Here is a 22118-nt window from a genome sequence, read left to right as displayed (position 1 = left end):
CACAGAGAAAAAAATTTAAGTGTCAATAATACAACAACCATCATCACCTTCACAAATACAAGTTAAGAAAAATGTAAACATTGCTCAATACCCATAATTGAAACAACAAAAAGCTCAAATTTTTTTATATGAAAATAAAAATAACAATAAAAGGGAAAATGCATGAAGTGGATGAGAAGGAAACAATCATCCATGCTTCCTTAATTCCTCTTAAAATGTTGTAGTTCCAGTCAAAGTAAAACTAAAATAAAAAAGAGATAAAGAGTATGAAACAAAAACAAAACAAAAAATCTAGGTTTCTGCTTATACTTATTTTCTTACAATTTCCATCATTTTTCCATGCAAAATAAAGATAACTAATTTCACTAGATCACCAACCAAACAGAAGCAACATTACCCCCTTTTTACTTTCACGGGCATAATCAATAAAATCAAAATGAATGAGAAAAAAAGGAACAAGAACTTGATAAAGATTGATATGGAATACAAGGTTATTTTTCATTTTTTGTGTAGTTTCACTCAATTGTAGCACTACCTCATGCAAGTGAAGAGAAGGAAATGAAAGAAAAAACAAGGGTTAGTCTGGGGTTTTGGGTATTCTTTGTTTCATGAAAATGAAGTTAAGGATAGGTTTAGATCGGCATTGGAGTTTGGAGATTCGGGATTAAGATTAAGGATTTTGATTTTGATTTTAAATTGAATTTGACATTAATAATAATAAATTTTTCATGTCATACTAAAAATAATAAAAAAATAATCCACATCATCAAAGAGAGATCAAAATACAAGTAATTTGAAAGTTTGATGATTAAATTGAAAATTTTAAACTTTAGTGACCAAAATAGAAGTGAGAAGATAGGCGAGTGATGAATCATGCAATTTAACCAAATAAAAAAAATACCACCTCAATTGTGTCGTTAACGCTTTAACGGAGGGTTACTATAATGAAACAAAAAATAAATGTTAAATATGATTTTGAAAAAAATGAAAGTTGAGGTACTAAATTGAAATAAAAGTGATAGTTTAGGTATTAAACATGTAGTTTACCCTAAAAATTATAATTTAATAATAATTCTATTAAAATTATAATTTAATAATAATTCTATTAAAATTATAATTAAATTTTAATAAATGATTAATTTTAAATAAATTTTTTACTTTTTAATATTTATATAATAAGGACAAATTTGCTTGTGGTGTGTTTCGATACGTCGCTTTAGTTGTACATTAAGGTATGCGACATGCGCTATAGAAGTTTCCTAGATATATGTATGAGATAAGATCCTGTTACACAATGTAACATTCTTTTAGTTTTTACACAGATTTAGGACCATTGGATAAGTGAAAATAGATGATTAAGATTAACAGTAGAAAATGAGAAGATATTCACTGGAAAAAAAATAATGAGTCAAACCTAGCCATCTATTTTCACTCATTCAATGATCTTAAATATATGTAAAACTAAAGAGTTTTATATTGTAGGATAAACTATATCGGTCACCACCTAACTATAGGTGGGAGAGGCAATGCTCCAAAATTTGCTTGTCTAATTACATTTTAGACCACTGGTAGTTTTAAAACTATTATAATTAAGTTATTGTCCTTCCTAATTTGTTTGGTATAATTGTTTTTTTAGGACACTGCCAGTTTTAAAACTAGTGGAATTAAGTCTTTACCTCAAATTTGTATGGTTTAATTAATTTTTAAAACAACTGAATTTTAAATTGGGTAATGTTGAAAACATTTTGATGTTTCGATATAACAAATTACGTTAAATGAATTTTAAGATTTTACAAATGATTTTCTAAAGTATATTCGATATAATTACTCGAATATCAAATTATTACTCCAAGTCTTTTAAGATCAATTTCAAACCTTACTATGTAAAATTGTGTTTTATACTTAATATATTTTTGAAACAATTTTCACAAAGTATTTAGAACCAAAATCAAGCCTAAAATCAATTTTTCAGAGTGATGCACCGATGCACCAATTCATGCATCGATGCACCATGAATTAAATTGAACATCGAATGCATTTCATGCATCGATGCACATACCATGCACCGATGCACCGAGGATGTTATGAAAACATCGAATGCATTTGATGCATCGATGCACCAGTCATGCATCGATGCACTATGGCTATTTTGAAACATCGAATGCACTTGATGCATCGATGCACTCTTAGTGCACCGATGCACTAAGGGTCCAACGGTCAAAATATTTGAATTTTACACTGATGCACCGATGAACCATGGGTATGCATCGATGCACTGACGCTCCCAACTGCTTTAATTAATTGTTTTCACACTTAAATGGCTCTATTGACTCCACTAATCATCCCCAACGTTCAGAAGTGATTCAAGGTGTATTTAAACAAGCTTAAAACCATTGATCAATAACAAGAAACATCAAGCAACTAGAATCAAGAGAGAATCAAAGAGAAAGCATCAAACCTTAAGTTTGAGTATTTCAAGCCTATTTTTCATTCAATATTCATTTTGCTTTCAAGAACACTTATTGTGCTCAATTGTATTTATTCTTGAGTGTTCTTCCTTTGTTCTAGAATTGTGCAAACATATTTGCCTTGTGAGGTTTTTCTTGTGAGTTTACAAATTTGTAATATTCTCTTTGAGAAAAGAGTGTTCTCAAGAATTGAGGTATATTCTTGAGGGAGTTGTAAGGTTATCTATTTGGCCTCAAAAGAAAGAACAAATTAGTGAATTTGTTGGAAAATCCTTAGTTTGGATAGCTAAGGTAGTGGACGTAGACTTTGGTTGATAAAGTCGAACCACTCTAAATCGCTGTGCAAATACTTTTAATTTTCTGCAAAAGCTTCCACAAAATTTTAATTGCCAATTCACCCCCTCTTGGCCGATTCCGTCAATTGATTAAATCAACAATTGGTATTAGAGCCTAACTCATTTGAAGGTTTAATCGCCTCTTGAGTCGATTCGGGAAGAGTTACATCGATAATCAATGTAATCAATGGTCTCTGCTTCAAACTTCGACTCTAGTCTCGATTCGATGCCCGTCAACAAGCATTCTTTCTTCAATGGGGCTAACTATGCCTATTGGAAAAATAGGATGATGTACTTCATTCAAGCAAGTGACATGGGAGCATGGAATGTCATAGAAGAAGGATACTTCAAGCCTCTCACTCATCCAAGATTATGGAGTGAAGGAGAGACAAAAATGTTCCAGCTCAACTCCAAAGCCTTCTATATCATATTTTGTGCTCTTGGACCAGATGAATACGAAAGAGTTTCATCTTGTACAATCGCCAAAGAAATATGGGACAAACTTCAAGTCAGTCATGAAGGTACCGATGAGGTAAAGAAATCCAAAATTAGTATTCTAATGCATAGCTATGAAAATTTTAAGATGAAACCAAATGAAGATATCAAAGCTATGACGGATAGATTCTCAACGATTGTCAATGGTCTCAAATCATATGGAGAGATCATTTCAAATGAAAAGCTTATGAGGAAGTTAGTTTACTCCCTTCCTAAATCATGGCAATCAAAGAAGACGGCAATCATCGAGTCTAAGGACCTAACGTCCTTAACTCTTGAAGAACTAATCGGTTCACTCCTCACTCATGAAATGATGCTTGAAGATGAGGTGGACCTCGATAAGATTGAAGAGACACCAAAGGAGAAAGAGAAGAAGAAAAACATTGGAGTTGCTCTCAAATCCACGAAAGATGAGAGTGATTCGGATGAAGATGACGATGACGAGGAAATGGCATTGTTTGCCAAACGGTTCAGAAAAATGATGAGACCTTACCGAGGAAGAAAATTCAAACGAAATGAAGGCCTCAAAAATGAACCAAAAGAGAAAGACCCAATCATTTGCTATGAATGCAAAAAGCCGGGGCATGCCAAATATGATTGCCCACAATTGAAGAGAAAGGGTCAATCAAAGAATAAGCACAAGGCTCATGTGGCTACATGGAGCAATGAAGAAGGTTCCGATAAAGAGGAACAAGAAGTAGCAAATTTGTGCTTGATGTCATTAGGGGAAGATTCTAAGGTAACCTCTAACTCATCTGATTTTGATGATTTATCCTATGATGAGTTATTAGAGGATAATGGGTTGGCTTCAGATTATGAGAAATTGTTTTTTAAATATAAAAAGGATGTTTCAAAATTGAAAAATGAAAATAAACTCATATCCAAAACCAACAACGATCTTGAAAGTAAAATCAAAGATTTACAAATCAAACTAGAAGAGTTTGAAAAGAAAATTTTGGATTTGAAAAATTTACTTTCAAAGGTCAATGATGATCATCAAAATAAAATTGATGATCTTAAAGCTTCTTTTGATAAAGTTGGAACAAAACGTTTTGAAAATGGAGAAAATTCAAAATCCATCTTTGTTAGAAAAAGTTTTAAAAACTACAATTATAGAGGTCCTCAAAGAACCTCTAATGGAAAAATTGTTAGAAGTATATGGGTTCCGAAAGAGCTCATTACTACTAAAGATAAGGATATCCTACACAAATAGATACCTAAGGGGACTAGGATTTTGGAAACTAATGAATATGGACCCAAAAGAATTTGGGTACCAAAAATTAGAAATTAATCTATGTTTGTAGGAAAAGGAGCATTGTTACAAGGCACGGGAAACAAATCCAAATTCATGGTACCTTGATAGTGGATGCTCAAGACACATGACCGGAGATAAAAACCGGTTCATTGAGCTTAACGCCAAAAATGGAGGAGAAGTGACTTTTGGTGATGATTCAAAAGGTCAGATTTAAGGTACTGGTACTATTGGTAATACCTCTTCCATAAAAATTAAGAATGTTTTATATGTGAATGGATTAAAGCATAATCTATTGAGTATTAGTCAATTTTGTGATAAGGGATTCAATGTCATGTTTGATATTAATGGTTATAAAGTCATTGACATTGCATGTAATTGGATTATGCTTGTTGGTCATAGAATAAATGATAATTTGTGCTTAGTTGCTAAGGATGAACATGATAGTTGGTTATGACATAGGATACTAGGACATGCTAGTATGAGTGTTTTGCAACGGCTAATTCAAGGTGATTTAGTTCGAGGGTTGCCTAAGCTTAAATTTGATAATGATAAAATCTGTGATGCTTGTGCTAAAGGAAAACAAAAGTGAGTTTCTTTTAAATCCATTAATGACGTATCAACTAGTAGAGTATTACAATTGATCCATATAGATCTTTTTGGGCCAACTAGGACTGCTAGCTTGGGTGGAAAACAATATGCATTTGTCTTGGTAGATGACTATTCTTGATATACTTGGGTTCTATTTTTAAGCACTAAAGATGAAGCATTAGAACATTTCATCACATTTTCAAAAATAATCCAAAATGTAAAAGGTTACTCTATAACTAGTGTTAGGAGTGATCATGGCACTGAATTTGAAAATCTTGGATTTATTGAGTTTTGTAATTCTAATGGTATTAGCCATAATTTTTCAGCACCTAGAACCCCTCAACAAAATGGAGTTGTTGAGAGGAAAAATCAAACTTTAGAAGAAATGGCTAGAACCATGCTTTGTGAAAATAATTTGCTAAAATATTTTTGGGCGGAAGCCATAAATACCGCTTGTTATGTTGTAAATCAAGTAATGATTAGGCCAATTTTAAAGAAAAATCCATATGAAATTTTCAAAAATAAAAAGCCTAACATTAGCTATTTTCATCCTTTTGGATGTAAATGTTTTGTTTTGAACAACGGTAAAGAAAACCTTGGCAAATTTGATGCTAAAAGTGATGAAGGAATTTTTCTGGGTTATTCCTTAAATTCTAAAGCTTATCGAGTATTTAATAAAAGAACTTTATTTGTAGAAGAGTCTATACATGTTGTTTTCGATGATAATCCCCTTCCGAGGAAGGATTCTTGTGTGAATGATGATGTAGGTATTATAAATACAAATGAAGTTAGACATGACGTTGAAGAACCATCATCAAAGGAAGAAACAAAAGATGAGGTAACTCATGATCCTCTTGAGAATCCAACCATTGAAGAAAAGGAAGTATTTTATCCAAGAGAGTACGACTATATCAAGGATGGTGAGATTATAGGTGATCCATCCAAAGGGGTAACAACTCGATCTTCTCTTAGAAATATTTATAATTATGTTGCATTTATTTCATGCATAGAGCCTAAGAATATTAAAGAAGCATTAAAAGATGAACATTGGATTATGGCTATGCAAGAAGAATTAAATCAATTTGAGAGAAGTAAAGTATGGACATTAGTTGAAAGGCCTAGTAATAAATCTACTGTAGGTACTAGATTGGTATTTAGGAATAAGCTTGATGAGAGTGGTAATATAGTGAGAAACAAGGCTAGACTTATTGCTCAAGGGTATACTCAAGAAGAGGGCATAGACTATGATGAAACATACGCTCCCATAGCTAGGATGGAAGCAATTAGAATGTTATTAGCATTTGCATGTTTTCATGAATTTAAATTATATCAAATGGATGTTAAAAGTGCATTTTTAAATTGTTTTATAAAAGAATAAGTGTATGTGGAACAACCTCCAGGTTTTGAAGATTCAAAATTTCCAGATCATGTTCTTAAATTGACAAAAGCGCTTTATGGTTTAAAACAAGCTCATAGAGCTTGGTATGAAAGATTGTCAAACTTTTTAATTGAAAAAGGTTTTTCAAAAGGGAAGGTTGACACTACATTGTTTTTGAAGCATAAAGGTAAAGATTTTTTAGTAGTTCAAATTTATGTTGATGATATAATATTTGGTTTTACTAATGATATTCTTTGCCAAGAATTTTCTAAGCTAATGCAAAGCGAATTCGAAATGAGCATGATGGGGGAGCTCTCATTTTTCTTGGGACTCCAAATCAAGCAAAGAAAAGATGGCATCTTCATCAATCAAGCTAAGTATGTCAAATATATGCTCAAGAAGTTTGGACTGAAAAATGGGAAACCTCATGACACTCCAATGAGCACTTCTACAAAGCTTTACTTGGATGAAGGAGGTAAATGTGTGGATGTTAAGTTATATAGGTCAATGATTGGTTCTTTGCTCTATCTATCTGCAAGTAGACCAGACATTATGTTTAGTGTTTGCTTATATGCTAGATTTCAATCATGTCCTAAGGAATCACATTTACTAGCTGTTAAGAGAATCTTAAGATACCTTAAGGACACTCCTAGTTTAGGACTTTGGTATCCTAGAGACTCTAGCTTTAGCTTGCATGCTTTTTCTGATGTGTATTATGGAGGATGCAAATTAGATAGGAAAAGCACCTCTTTTACTTTCCAATTCCTTGGAAATATGTTGATTTCTTGGTTTTCAAAGAAACAAAATTGTGTTGCATTATCTACCACTGAAGCGGAATACATTTCAGTCGGTAGTTGTTGTGCACAAGTTTTATGGATGAAACAACAACTTTTTGTTTATGGAATTGAATTATGTACTATTCCTATCAAGTGTGACAATATTATGCTATTTGTCTCACTAAAAATCCCATCCAACACTCTAGAACTAAGCACATTGAAATAAGACATCACTTCATTAGAGACCATGTCACTAAGGAGGATGTAGTTCTAGAATTTGTTGATACTTTGCACCAATTAGCGGATATCTTTACAAAACCTTTAGACAAGGAAAGATTTTGGACACTTAGGAGAGAATTAGGTTTGACCAACCTATCTTCACTTAGTGTTTAAAATAATTTTTGCACTTTTAAGACTAAATGAAAAATGCTTAGAATAGTAATTTTTGATTACATTCATTGCTATTAGTTAGGGGGAGTTTATGATTCTTGATGAAAATCAACTTTATGTTCAGATATAGTTTAAAGATTAATTTGATTGTTTGAACATGATTAATTTTCAATATATGAGTTGCCAATACCACTAGAGCTAATTAATTTAGCATTTTGAGTTTTTAAACCAGATATTTGGATATTTTTGTGCTTCATGCACCGATGCACTTAACAATGCATCGATGCATCCCTTTGAATGTGCATCGATTAATCATGTTGATGCACCGATGCACGCCTTGAATGTGCATCGATGCACGGGGTCATGCATCAATGCATCCGTCGGGTTTTGGGTTAAAATGCCTCATTTTCTCAAAACTTAAAATCTATTCTCTCCAAGCCGTTCGTCCCTCTCACTCTAAAATCTCCATTCCTACTCAAAATCAATGATTTTTCTTCAGAATCTTCAAGCTTTTCAACTTGCAAACCTACTTCAATCATTAAATCGTGCAAAACAACTCCTCATCCCTCTCAATCCGAATTTTCAAGGTATTTTTCTAAAAACCTCTATTTTACAAATTTTTGATTTTAGAACTAGTTTTAATTAGTTATAGAATGTACATTATATCGGGCATTGATTGATTGTTGGTTCTAAACTAGATTTTACTAACAATTTCGTCAAAAACAAATAATTTTTCAAGATTCTTCTTTGAATTTCGAAATTAAAAAAAAATTATGACTTCGAAAATTAGTAATTTTTAGACTTGATTGTTTTGTTTTCATGAAAACTATATTATGATTATCAAATATTATTTTTAAATAGTTTTCAAAACATGCCCATTAGGATATGGTTTAGAGAACCTTGAATTATTGAGGACTCATTTGAGTTTTGGGATTGATTGTGCATACATGTGTTTCAAATTGCAGGTGATATTCCTTATTCCGATTTCCTTTAATCATGTCTAATCCCAAACGCCCTAGAACTTCGTCTAGTCATTCTCGTTCAAACCAACCTCCTAATCCCATTCCTCCTCCACCTTCATCTCTATTAGGATCTTGTTTTAACATGCCTGAGCGTCGTAGAGACGAATTGTACTCTAGGTACAGAAATTCTTTCCAAACTTATAGAATTCACGAAGAGAGTATTCCTTTGCTTCAAACCATGGTTGACATTGACTTCGAATACCTTCTGACTCTTAAATCTTGGAAGTTTGATAAGTTATTTCAGCATAAACTTATCGTCTATCAACAATTGGTCCGCATTTTCTATTCTAATGCTGTGTGTATTCAAAATGAAACTCAATGTGGAACTATAGCTATTAGATCCTATCTTTTAGTCCAATATATTAATATTAACCCCGAGACTATAGCTGTCCGATTTGGGTTAGATGATAGTGGTGTATATAATGAGAATGAAAATGTGGAATATCCCTATGATCCAAACTCCAGTGTTAGTACTCTACGATCCCATCATGATCATTTTCTCCATTTGATGATCTCCTGGTGGTTTAGACCATCCGGAGGTAGGTACTCCACACTTCGTGCTAGGGATTTATGATGGATGTATTGTATTAAAAATAAAATCAAAATAAATCTACCCCACATTATATTTAGTCAACTAGTGGACAACGAAAACATTGTTCCTTCAAAACATGTTGAAACATTGATTTATAGATGTCTCTCTCGACAATCCTATCCCACTCCAAAATCAAATCAATCTCAAATCCTTGAAGAAAGTGGATTAGAAACAAGATGAGGTAATCGGTCAATGGGTTTTTAGACCCGAAAAACAAACTCCGGGAGCTAGTTCCTCATGAACTGCTCCTAGCTCCTCTCGTGCTCCTTCGGCTCCAGCTAATGACGATGATCTTGAATTTCAACAACTTATGCAAGACATCGATGATCACGTACCTGATGATGAACCTGCACCGGAACCATCTCCACAAGAAGATCAAATGCCTCCGTATTTTTTTTCATTTTTGGAGACATTTGATTTACGGTATGCGTCCATGGATTCGCGCTTCACATTCATTGAGTCCCAGTTCTCTACCTTGGGAGCTCGATAACAAGATATGAATGATCGTTTGGATGCACTCTCGCTTGAGATGAGAGCTTGTTACCCTCCTCCTCCTCCCGATCCTTTAATGGATGAATAGACTTATCTTGCTTTGATTGTTTTTGGGTTGAACTTGAATTTAAATTGTTAAAACATTTTGGATTGTCTTTCTTTGATTGTTGGATGACTGTTTGATGGATATTTGAAATTTTATTTCATATATATTTTGGTTTGTCACAATATATTCATCATTTACTTTTTAGTTGAAATATGACCAATTTATCATTTCACATTTTATTATGAATATTGATTATGAAACTAATGGTTAATCTCTCTTTTGATTGTGATCTTAGCAGCTTAAGCTATATATATATATATATTTAATCAATTGACTATGTTTTTCAAAACCTTGTTTAAATCGATTTTAAGTCTTTTTTATTTAACAAAAAGGGGAGAAGTGTTAAGTGTTAAAAGTTTTAAAGGGGAGAAGTGTTATAGTAAGGGGGAGTAATTTGGAGTAATTTTCAAAATTGATTTCAAAACTTATTTTCAAATAAAATCTTAAAATTACTCAAGAGTTTTGTTATATCAAAAAGGGGGAGATTGTTGAAAACATTTTGATGTTTCGATATAACAAATTAAGTTAAATGAATTTTAAGATTTTACAAATGATTTTCTAAAAGTATATTCGATTTAATTACTCGAATATCAAATTATTACTCCAAGTCTTTTAAGATCAATTTCAAACCTTAGTAAATGTGTAAAATTGTGTTTTATACTTAATATATTTTTGAAACAATTTTCACAAACTATTTTGAACCAAAATCAAGCCTAAAATCAATTTTTCAGAGTGATGCACCGATGCACCAATTCATGCATCGATGCACCATGAATTAAATTGAACATCGAATGCATTTCATGCATCGATGCACATACCATGCACCGATGCACCGAGGATGTTATGAAAACATCGAATGCATTTGATACATCGATGCACCAGTCATGCATCGATGCACTCTGGCTATTTTGAAACATCGAATGCACTTGATGGATCGATGCACTCTTAGTGCACCGATGCACTAAGGGTCCAACGGTCAAAATATATGAATTTTACACTGATGCACCGATGCACCGATGCACCATGGGTATGCATCGCTGCACTGACTCTCCCAACTACTTTAATTAATTGTTTTCACACTTAAACGGCTCTATTGACTCCACTAATCATCCCCAACGTTCAGAAGTGATTCAAGGTGCATTTAAACAAGCTTAGAAGCCACTGATCAATTACAAGAAACATCAAGCAACTAGAATCAAGAGAGAATCAAAGAGAAAGCATCAAACCTCAAGTTTGAGTATTTCAAGCCTATTTTTTATTCAATATTCATTTTTCTTTCAAGAACACTTATTGTGCTCAATAGTATTTATTCTTGAGTGTTCTTCCTTTATTCTAGAATAGTGCAAACATATTTTCCTTGTGAGGTTTTTCTTGTGAGTTTGTATATTTGTAATATTCTCTTTGAGAAAAGAGTGTTCTCAAGAATTGAGGTATATTCTTGAGGGAGTTGTAAGGTTATCTCTTTGGACTCAAAAGAAAGAACAAATTAGTGAATTTGTTGGAAAATCCTTAGTGTGGATAGCTAAGGTAGTGGACGTAGACTTTAGTTGATAAAGTCGAACCACTCTAAATCGTTGTGCAATTACTTTCAATTTTCTACAAAAGCTTCCACAAAATTTTAATTGCCAATTCACCCCCCTCTTGGCCGATTCCGTGAATCGATTAACTCAACAGGTAAACTACACCATTAGTCACTCATCTATCTTCTCACTTGTATTTTAATCACTAAAGTTTAATACTTTTCTATTTAATCATCCAACTTCTGAATTGCTCCTATTTTGATCACTCTAGAATGACATGACTTTTCCTATGACACGACATATTTTATTACGAAATTGTCGAGACGTTTCTCTGCTCGGCGATGGAGAGTGCAAATAGTACACCCCGAACGGTGTATCTAGTCTCGAAAAAGTAAGTGTTTATCCTCCATGAATCAGATAAAACACCAAATTATAGAGTCGCCACCAATCTTTTAATTTGGTGAGATTGGTCACCAAAATGTCATATTATTTTAATAAAGATTCCTAAGAATAATATTAAAACAAAACAACTTGGGTCTGCTTACCAGAAAAATGAGTTCTGGAGTCGGTTACGTATAGGAAAGGATTAGCATCCCCACAACGCCCAAAATTGGTACCGGTATTTATTAATTAGTTTATCTTTGCAATAAAATTTATAAATTTTTTTAAATAATTTAAAAATAATTTAATATAAATGATTACTATATAATATTTAATATAAATATTAGTATTCTTATTATAATATAAAATATTATAATTATATATATTAGATTAATCTAATAAAAGTACTATAATAATTAATCCTATAATTAATAAATAGTGATTAAAAAATAAAATCATAAAATTAATCAACCTTATTCGAAATAATATCAAAATTATATCCTAATTATGTAATTTAACCTAATTACTAATGTAGGATTGAAATATAAATAATTACAAATATAAGGTCTAAATGCATTATTTACCTTAAAACATATGCCTTAATGACTAAATTGAACGTTTACAAAATTACAAAGACCTCGGGAACCATTTACCCATACCCGTATTTACGCTCAGGTCCTTCCCCTAAACGACATCGTTCGGGGAGGGATATATAGGCCGAATTAGGCCTAAAATTCTAAAGCTTCTCATTTCTCTTATTTGCTTCTCTCTCTTTAGAGAAAGAAGTTCTCACATCTCTATAGAATTCCCTCTCCAGAGGAAATTTGTCCTCGGTCAGCAACCGATCGCCGTCGTTAACCACCACTGTCGACCACCACTCACGGTGGTCAGATATCAACTAATTACACCAAATCACTCCCCCTTTTCTCCTAAACACAAATCTAGCAACCTTTTTCCCCAAAACACTCTAGATCGCATAAGATCTAAGGAAATATACCTTTGAAACTTGGCTTCTCCGATGGCGCATGAGATTTTCGATGACTGTAAGGCTTCCTTCTCTCTCTTTGTTTAATGATTTATATGGTTTAAGTTTCTACCTTGGCTTGCTTGCTCGTTATTGTGGTTTTCTTTATAGGATCAGGATATTTATAGCCTTCGTTAAACCATCATTCATACTAGTTAAAAGGATGAACATCGGTGAGTCACCAGAGCTACGGTGGTGACTCAACCTAGGGGTGATATGATATGGCATCATCGTGGCACACTCCGGTTGGAAAGTTCATCGGCGGATGCATCATCATCTCTATGGCGGCGCCAGAATAGCCCTAGTGTTTCAATGAATACCCTAAGGTTTTACTGGTTCATTACTGGCCTTTGGATCTGCCTCTGATCCGACGGCTGGGATCTGTGCGGCGCTAGAAATGCATGTAGGAAAACCTAGCTGAGTTGAGTATGCTCCTGAGCCTATTGGGCTGTTCGGGGTCAATTTTAGGCTTGAACCAGGTCTGGATCTGCACCGGGTCTGGTTATAATCGGGCTTTAGGTTGTATCTTTTATTTGGGCCTTCGAGTTTTAATTTGGGCTTCATACTTGAGCCTGTAAAATTGTATTAATTAATATAATACTATAATAATATATAATAATATTTATTATTATAATATTTATAACCTATATATAAAATAAACGTCACTCGGACAAAAACTAATGTCGACAGATGCCCCTCTTTGCTTATTTTTGTGTTAACAAGAATAAATCAAAGATAAAAAGACAAGAAGTTTTTGTCGAGTAACTTTTTATTTGATAAAAATCCGTTTCACTACTCTTCCGTGGAGATCAAACTTTTGATATGATCTTGCTTCACTACTCTTTTGTGAAGGATGAATTTGCATTGCTTCACTACTCTTTTGTGAAGAATGAATTTGAATTGCTTCACTACTCTTTTGTGAAGGCTTGATTGCATTGCTTGTTTCCACTACTCTTCCGTAGAGATCGGATTGACTTAATTAAAGAATCTGTTTCACTACTCTTCCGTGAAGATCAGACTCAAGGTTGATTTTCTTCCACTACTCTTCCGTGGAAATCAAATTTCGGGATTGATCAAATTTCTGGAAAAAACTTGCAAATGTTACTTTGTGCTTATTATCATGCATTTAGAAATGTCATGATCCTATTTATGCCTAAAATGTGTGCAATTGCAAAGTTTCAAGGTGTTTTATTTTTCTTGAATGAGGACCCATTTTTGCTATCCACTCTTAACTCAAGCTTATCATAGGTGCAACAAACATAATCATTTTATCTTGATCATTTTTGGTTGAATCCAAACATGTCTTTGTTCTTCTTGAATTCCACCACTACAAATGACAATCATTCTCTTGATAACAAACATTTCAGATCATCATCAAGTATCTGAAACCTTATATGCTTCAATGTTTCATGTATAATGTCATCATATGTTAGAATTATTGTTAGCCTCAGAATATCAGTATTCTTCAAAGACTTTTTGTATAGTAATACACCATGATTTTATGTACTTCAAATTAAACTACATGTTTTAAAATTTCAAATCAAGATGCTTTGCAAAAAGAAAATATTTTTTATTCATGCAAAGAATTTACATGGAAAACTTTATTTGTAAAAGACAAGGTAGGTATCTTCAAACACCAACAACATAAATGCTTTTGAACTGGCATACTGCAAAGTGATTTGAGTGTAGCTTCTGTCAAAAGGATCTCGAAATTATGATGAAGGTATGGAATTCTTCAAATCATCCCTTCCTTCTATGCAAAATATCTTTTAACTGCATTTGAATTTACTAGGTAGGGTAATTTAGGTCCATCTATTTCAGTAAGGACTAACGCTCCTCTAGAAAAAATCTTTTTTACAACATAAGGTCCTTCCCAATTTGGCATCCACTTTCCTCGGTGATCCTTTTGAAAAGGTAAAATCCTTCTGAGCACAAGATCCCCTTCGTAAAATTCTCGAAGGCAAACTTTCTTATCATGTGCTCGTATCATCCTCTTTTGGTACATCTGACCATGATAAATTGCTTTCATCCTTTTTTCTTCAATCAAATTCAACTGGTCATATCTGGTTTGTACCCATTCTACCTCAAGTAACTTTACTTATGATAGAACCTGTAATGAAGGAATTTCTACCTCAATTGGTAAGACTGCTTTCATCACATAGGTTAATGAAAAAGGAGTTGCCCCAGTCGATGTTCGTACTGAAGTCCGATAAGCTAATAGAGCAAATGGTAGTTTCTCGTGCCAATCTTTATAAGTTTCAGTCATATTCTCTATAAGCCTCTTGATATTCTTATTGGCTGCCTCAACTGCTCTATTCATCTTTGGGCGATAAGTGGTGGAGTTATGATGCTTTATCTTGAATTGTTCACAAACTAATTTTCATCATTTTTGTTGTTCAGATTCAAAGCACTGTCGGTAATAATTCTCTCTGGCAGACCATATCGACAAATGATCTCTTTTTTCAAGAATTTACAGACTGCGGCCTGAGTAATGTTCGCATAAGAAGCTGCCTCTACCCATTTGGTAAAATACTCTATCGTTACCAAAATAAAGCGACGACCATTTGAAGCTTTGGGAAAAATTTGTCCAATAACATCTATACCCCACATAGAGAATGGCCAAGGAGATGTCATTACATGCAATGGATGAGGAGGAGTATGCTTCCTATCTCTATAGATTTGACACTTGTGACACTTTCGGGCATAAATAATGCAGTCCGTTTCCATAGTTGACCAATAGTATTCAAATCTCATGATTTGTCTAACCATTGTATGCTCTTCTTCGGACATGGCTTTAATAATCATATCATCGACATAAACTTCTATTTCTTTTTACATCATGTTGTGAAATAATGTTACCATATCCCTTTGATATATTGCTCCTGCATTCTTAAGTCCAAATGGCATCACTTTATAATAAAATGTTCCCCATAAGGTGACAAACATTATCTTCTCCATATCCTCAGGTACATTCTGATTAAATTATAGCCAGAGAAACCATCCATAAATAAGAATAAAGAATTCTTAGCAGTATTATTGTCAACTAATATATCTATGTATGGCGAAGGAAAATTATCCATTGGACTGGCTCTATTAAGATATCAGTAATCAACACACATAGACTTTACAATCCTTTTTTGTTACAATGATAATATTTGCTACCAATTCAGGGTACTTGGCTACCTTAAGAAATACAACATCGAATTGCTTTTTTACTTCTTCCTTGATCTTGAGTAGAATTTTGGGTTTCATTCTTCACAGCTTTTGTTGTACAGTTTTATATTTTGATCTTATTGGAAACTTATGTACTACCAATTCTGTATCTAAGTCTGGCATGTCCTTGTATGACCAAGCAAATACATCCTTGTATTCTTGCAATAATTCAATCAAATCCCGTCGCCCTTTATTAGATAAAGCGCTACTAATTTTTATCTCCTTCTTATTCATATTAGACCTTAAATTTAAGATCTCAATAGGTTCCTTATGAGGTAGAATTTGTTTATCCTCTTTTTCTACCATTATTAACAGCTCAAAGAGTAAATCATACCCTTCACCATAATCCTCGACTTCCTCAAGACACACAGGCTACTCAAACTCAACTTCCGGGCCAAGTTCATTAGCATCTATGTCATTGATATTTGAGTTCCTGAAAGAAAAAAATAAACAAGAGTATATACATATAATCATGAAAATGCATTTAAAAATGATTGCCATTTAGAACTAATGCATCTTTTATTAAAAAACAAAAACACATAGTTAACCCTTTACACAAAATCAAACTATTGCCCCAGTGTATAGGAAACAATGAAAGTTTTGGTGTATTACTCTAAAAAATATTATGACATTGATACTCATTTCTTTCAAAACATTTTCAACAATCACCCTTTCACTCTATTGATTCCTTTGAAAAGTACGTCCCCCAGACACAAAGGTATCATTTAATGGTGGAAAGATCATTGGTTCCCATGTGAGATCTTTCCCAGCTAACTTTGCTCTTCTCAGTTCTTGATTCTTTCTAATACCCTTCTGTATCTCTTTTATTATTGGCTGATATCCCAAACCAAATCGATCTTTCTTGAAAATATATGACATTGATACTCATTTCTTTCAAAACATTTTCAACAATCACCCTTTCACTCTATTGATTCCTTTGAAAAGTCCCCCAGACACCAAAGTATCATTTAATGGTGGAAAGATCATTGGTTCCCATGTGAGATCTTTCCCAGCTAACTTTGCTCTTCTCAGTTCTTGATTCTTTCTAATACCCTTCTGTATCTCTTTTATTATTGGCTGATATCCCAAACCAAATCGATCTTTCTTGAAAATAGGAAAAACTAGATTCAATGATCCTTGCAAATAGTTTCCTAATCCTTTTTCCTGTTTTTGCTCTTTTTCCTAGGGTCAATCAGAGTCTCATTTTTGTACAATTAGAAATGATGAATCCAGGGTCTTCCCAATAAACAATTGTAAGTGGGAATAATATCCATTACAAGGAATTCTATCTCATATGTAGTCGGACCAATAGTTAAGGGAATATCGATTTTTCCTAATACCTCCTTCTTGGTTCCATCAAAAGCTCAGACAATGCTCTAACTACTTCTCATAAGTGTGTTATCAATTGGTAATTTCTTCAGATTCACTAATGACATTACATTCAAAGCCGAGCCATTATCTACTAACACTTGAGATAAAATATGTCTCTTGCACTTAACTGTAATATGCAGAGCTTTAGGGCTACCATTCATTTCAGAAGGAATTTCATCTTCAGAAAAATAAAGTAAATTATCAGCCTGCATATTTGCAATCAGCCTATCCAATTTGTTTACAGGCAATTCCTTTGGTACAAAAGTTTGATTTAACACTTTTAGCAAAGCATTACGATGTGCTTCAGAGCTTATTAAAAGTGCTAAAACTGATATACGAGCCAGCAATTTGTGCGACTGTTCAACAATATTTTATTCACTGTGCTTGAGAAATTTCAAAAGTTCTATAGGTTCATTTTCAGTTACAGGTTCATTGATGACATTTTAATCCTCTTTTAACTATATCTCAACCTTTTTTTCTTTATCAACTGGACCTTGCTTTTCAGATTCCTTATAATAACATCTCCCACTTCTAGTAAAATGTCCAACTTCATCTACTTCTTCATTTCCTCCAATTGTTTCCTTTATTTGGCATTCATAATTCTATGGAACTTGCTTCTCATCTTTATAAGGAAATAGGGATGGTAAAGTGATAACCACCTTTAGAGTTTTCTTATCTGGTGTATGAGTCCTTGGTGTAATAATTAAAGGATTCTTAGAGTTATAAACCTCTTTAGATGATCCCTCAGATGCACAAATATCCATTTCTTCTTCTGATATTTCCTTGAAAAATTCCATCTCCTTTTCATCAATCATTTTTTGTACCAAAACCCAAAAATCTTAGCATTGTTGTATAACATGTCCTTCATAACCATGATAATGACATATATTTCCACAACTTAATTGTTCTGCTGACATATCAGATTTTAACAAACCAACTTTGATCATTTGATTCCATACCCATAACATAGGTGATTTTATTTCACTGGCTTGCCTTATCACCTGTTTTCCTTTTTCCTCTATAACTGCATTGATCCCTGTTCCTCCATGATTTGGTAATGGGTTTTGAGCCACATTTGGTTGCTCTTTATCACCAAAATTTATGATATTCTTTGTTCTCAGACTTTGAATAATTCTTTTGAATGCGATGCAGTTTTCGATAGAATGTCCACGAGCTCCCGCATGATATTCACATTGCAAGTCATCATTGTACCACTTATGATATGGGGGTTGTATGGGTGATACATGATAAGGTGATATTATATGATTGTCATATAATATCTGGTATAACTCTTTGTAGGTCATCGGAATTGGGTCAAACTTAAATTTCTCTTTTTTCACCCTTGGTTCCCTTGTCCCTTGTTTGGCGAAATTTTGTATAGAAGATCCAATATCCTGAGGTTGAGAAACTGTGATATTATTGGACTCATATTTCCTTGCATCATTTACCTCACTTTCTTTCTTTTTCATAAATGGCTTCTTACTAGATTCACCACTTTCAAGTTTCCCGCTCTTAACCGCCATTTTAATCATCTCACCTGCTGTAACTATGTCAACAAAGCTTTTGAAAGAATTCCCTATGAGGTGAGTAAATAAAGGAGCTTTCAAAGTGTTCACAAAAAGAACATTTGTTTCTTCTTCTTCCATGGGTGGATATACTTGTATAGCTATGTCCCTTCATCTTTGGGCATATTGCCTGAAACTTTCATTGAATTTATTTTCCATGTTCTGCAGTACCATTCGATTAGGGCTTATATCCTTCACATGCTTATATTGTTCCAAAAAGGATTTAGCCAAATCTTTCCAAGATTTAATATGAGCTCTACTTAATTGGTTATACCATTGGATGGCTGAACCTGTTAAGCTTTCTTGGAAACAATGGATCAGTAGTTGATCATTCCCTATATAACCCGTCAGTTTCCTACAAAACATCGTTATATGGATAGAAGGACATTTCATACCATCAAACTTTTCAAAGTCTGGGATTTTGAACTTGGGTGGTAATACCAAATCAGGTACCAAACTCAATTCCTTGGCTTCAATTCCATATACATTAGAGCCTTCCTTTATTACCCTAACTTCTTCCATTAGTTGTTCCAATTGTTTGTTTGACTCTTTCTTTCCTTCCTGATCAAAATATGGAACATTCTCAACTTTTTGTTGGTTTATGGAAGCACTAGGTAAATTTATGTTTATCCTCCCTGTTTGAGTAAATGCTCCGGATTGGACTTTAACATGAGAGGTTGTATGATCCGGAGGGTATAAAGGCTCCTCAATCACTTTAGCTTTTAGGCGATCTTCTTTTGGTGTAAAGCCTGGAGGATATGCTGGGGCATTTATTTGATCCATGCTTCTCCTTTTTAACATACATGAAAATTTTTCCATCATTTCACTCTGGGATTTCATCAACTGTTCATGCATTTCTTCCTGAATTTTCTTGAAATTCTCTTGCATCTAGAGATGGTTCCTTTCAATTTGAGTGATCTTATCGTCCATTTCCCTTTTTCGGGTATTATATGGATGCTTAGGGGGTTCAGTATTCTTCAAAAAAGAAGAAAACATTTTTAATGACTATGATGTCAAAATGTTCATGCTCAATATGTAAATGCAAGGTGTTGATATCATGATTTTTTCAGAATAGCTTTTATATTAAAACAAAGTTTTATTACAAAGCTTTAAAATATAGTACATATTACAAATACATCTGTGCAGCTTCTCCTAACTGTTGTATATGTTCAAGTAACACAAAGACATTATGAGATTCTTCGATTCCTAGTTCTAATTATTCACTCAAAGTGGTAGCTTCATATCACAAGTCCTCTAAATATTGTGCTACTCCCTGAATCTTCTCCAGATACTTTACAATGAGGTCGTCTCTTTGTTTGACTTTCCATTGAGCATGTTCCCAACGGTAGCGCCATTGCAAAATTCCTTCGTATGGAACAATAAGGAGTTTATTTTCCTTTCTCTAAAGATCTTGGACTTTGGTTTCCAACTCATTTACTTGCTTCCTTAGATTCTTAATTTCTGAGTTACTTTCTTAACTTCGTAATGCAGTTTCCAACCTTTCGATCTTGCTTTTTAGTCTCTGGTTTTGAGATTGATTTTCCAATAGCTTTTGCTCTAATGCCTCCTTTTCTTTAGCAAACATCTTGGTCTGGTGTTTACTTTGTTTGAGTTCCTCTTTACCTTCTTCAACTTTTCTCTTCAGACCTGTTGACTCTTGTTTGCTTGATCCTTCGGTGATCTGAGTCTTTACCACCCGTTGATAAGTTGACTGGAGATCATTGAAAACTATCCTGAGCTATTTTTTGACCCTGCAAACTTGATTTGCTCTCCCTTTATGGATGTCTATCTCAATTTCTTTGTGGTATACTTCTTCTTCCAGCTTTTGCAGAGTTTTTCTCTACTGCTTTATTTTGATCTCAAAATCTTGTTTTACCAGCTCTAATGGAGATGGTATAATTCTCAAATGTTCTTTGACAGGTTGAACATTCTCGAAATTAACCACTGGAATGTTTTCATTGATTCTCCATTGTTCGTATTCGGGTAAGAGTTTTGACTGAATGTAAATAAATTTACTCGATGAATGCATTTCCAGGCCTCCGCAACCTTTCTGGTTTTTTCCTTGTACTGATCGCTTCTGAATGCAAATTCTAATTCGGATAAACTAGATGTTGTAGGAATAAACTGCCTTGATCCATATTGTCTGGAGACCATCAAAGGTGCATATCCTACAGAACCCCATATGCCAGGAAAGGGAACCCAATCGTGTTCTCCAAACTTATACGTTATGTTTGATGAAGTATTCCATGAGGCTCACCATAATACGTCATTATCTTTGAGATTTCGAAAGATGTTCATCCATTTTTCTTCATTATAACCTTAAGCCATTTGCGAGAAAGGAAATCTTGTAAAGGTGAGAAGCCATCTAGAAATATCTATCTAGGAGATCTTTCTTCATGTTTAAAATGATTCAGAATCTATACCAATAATAGGGGTGCACAGCCTATAAAACGTCCCTCTCCCTCCCATCTGCAAGAATTCAAGGAACGGAATGTTTCAGCTAATATAGCAGGAACAGGATCTGCATTCATGTTCAATCTTTCAAACAGGCCTACAGTTGATATATCCACATGACCCAGAATCTTTGGGAAATTAATTAATCCATAGATTCCTAAAGCCAACATATCAATATGTTTTTTTTCTGGATGGTGGTAGATTACTTCTTTCAAGGAAGTCCAAGTAATACATTCACTATCACCCTTCCTCTTAATATTTCTTGTGGCCCATTCTTTACTCATCCCGGTCAATAAAAGCACTTTCTTCTTAAAAGGAGCAGTATTAGGTGACTTGATATATACCTTGTCTTCGTAGATTCTTGGACAGCGAATAAGAGCTCGATATTCTTCTATAGTGGGTGTCAAATCTACTTTGCCAAAGATGAAGCAACTGTAGGCAGGTTCCAAAACTGCGATAGAGTTCTAAACAGAAGTCGGTCAATAGGAATATCCAAAAGATAACCAATGCCACCATATAGCTGATAAAATAGATGCTTGTCTGCTGCTTCCCACTTTTCTCAGATTTCTTTCAACTCACCCAGATTATTTTGGTGAACGTTGATATGTGTATATTTGACCGAATCTGACACGTATCCAGGTGATAGGTTATTTCCCTTGACAAGTTGAGACTACTCAGACCATCTTAAAACAA

This window comes from Hibiscus syriacus, unplaced genomic scaffold, assembly GCF_006381635.1.
Source record: "Hibiscus syriacus cultivar Baekdansim isolate YM2019G1 unplaced genomic scaffold, ASM638163v2 tig00111582_pilon, whole genome shotgun sequence".
NCBI lineage: Eukaryota > Viridiplantae > Streptophyta > Magnoliopsida > Malvales > Malvaceae > Hibiscus > Hibiscus syriacus.
This window is presented reverse-complemented; position numbering follows the sequence as displayed.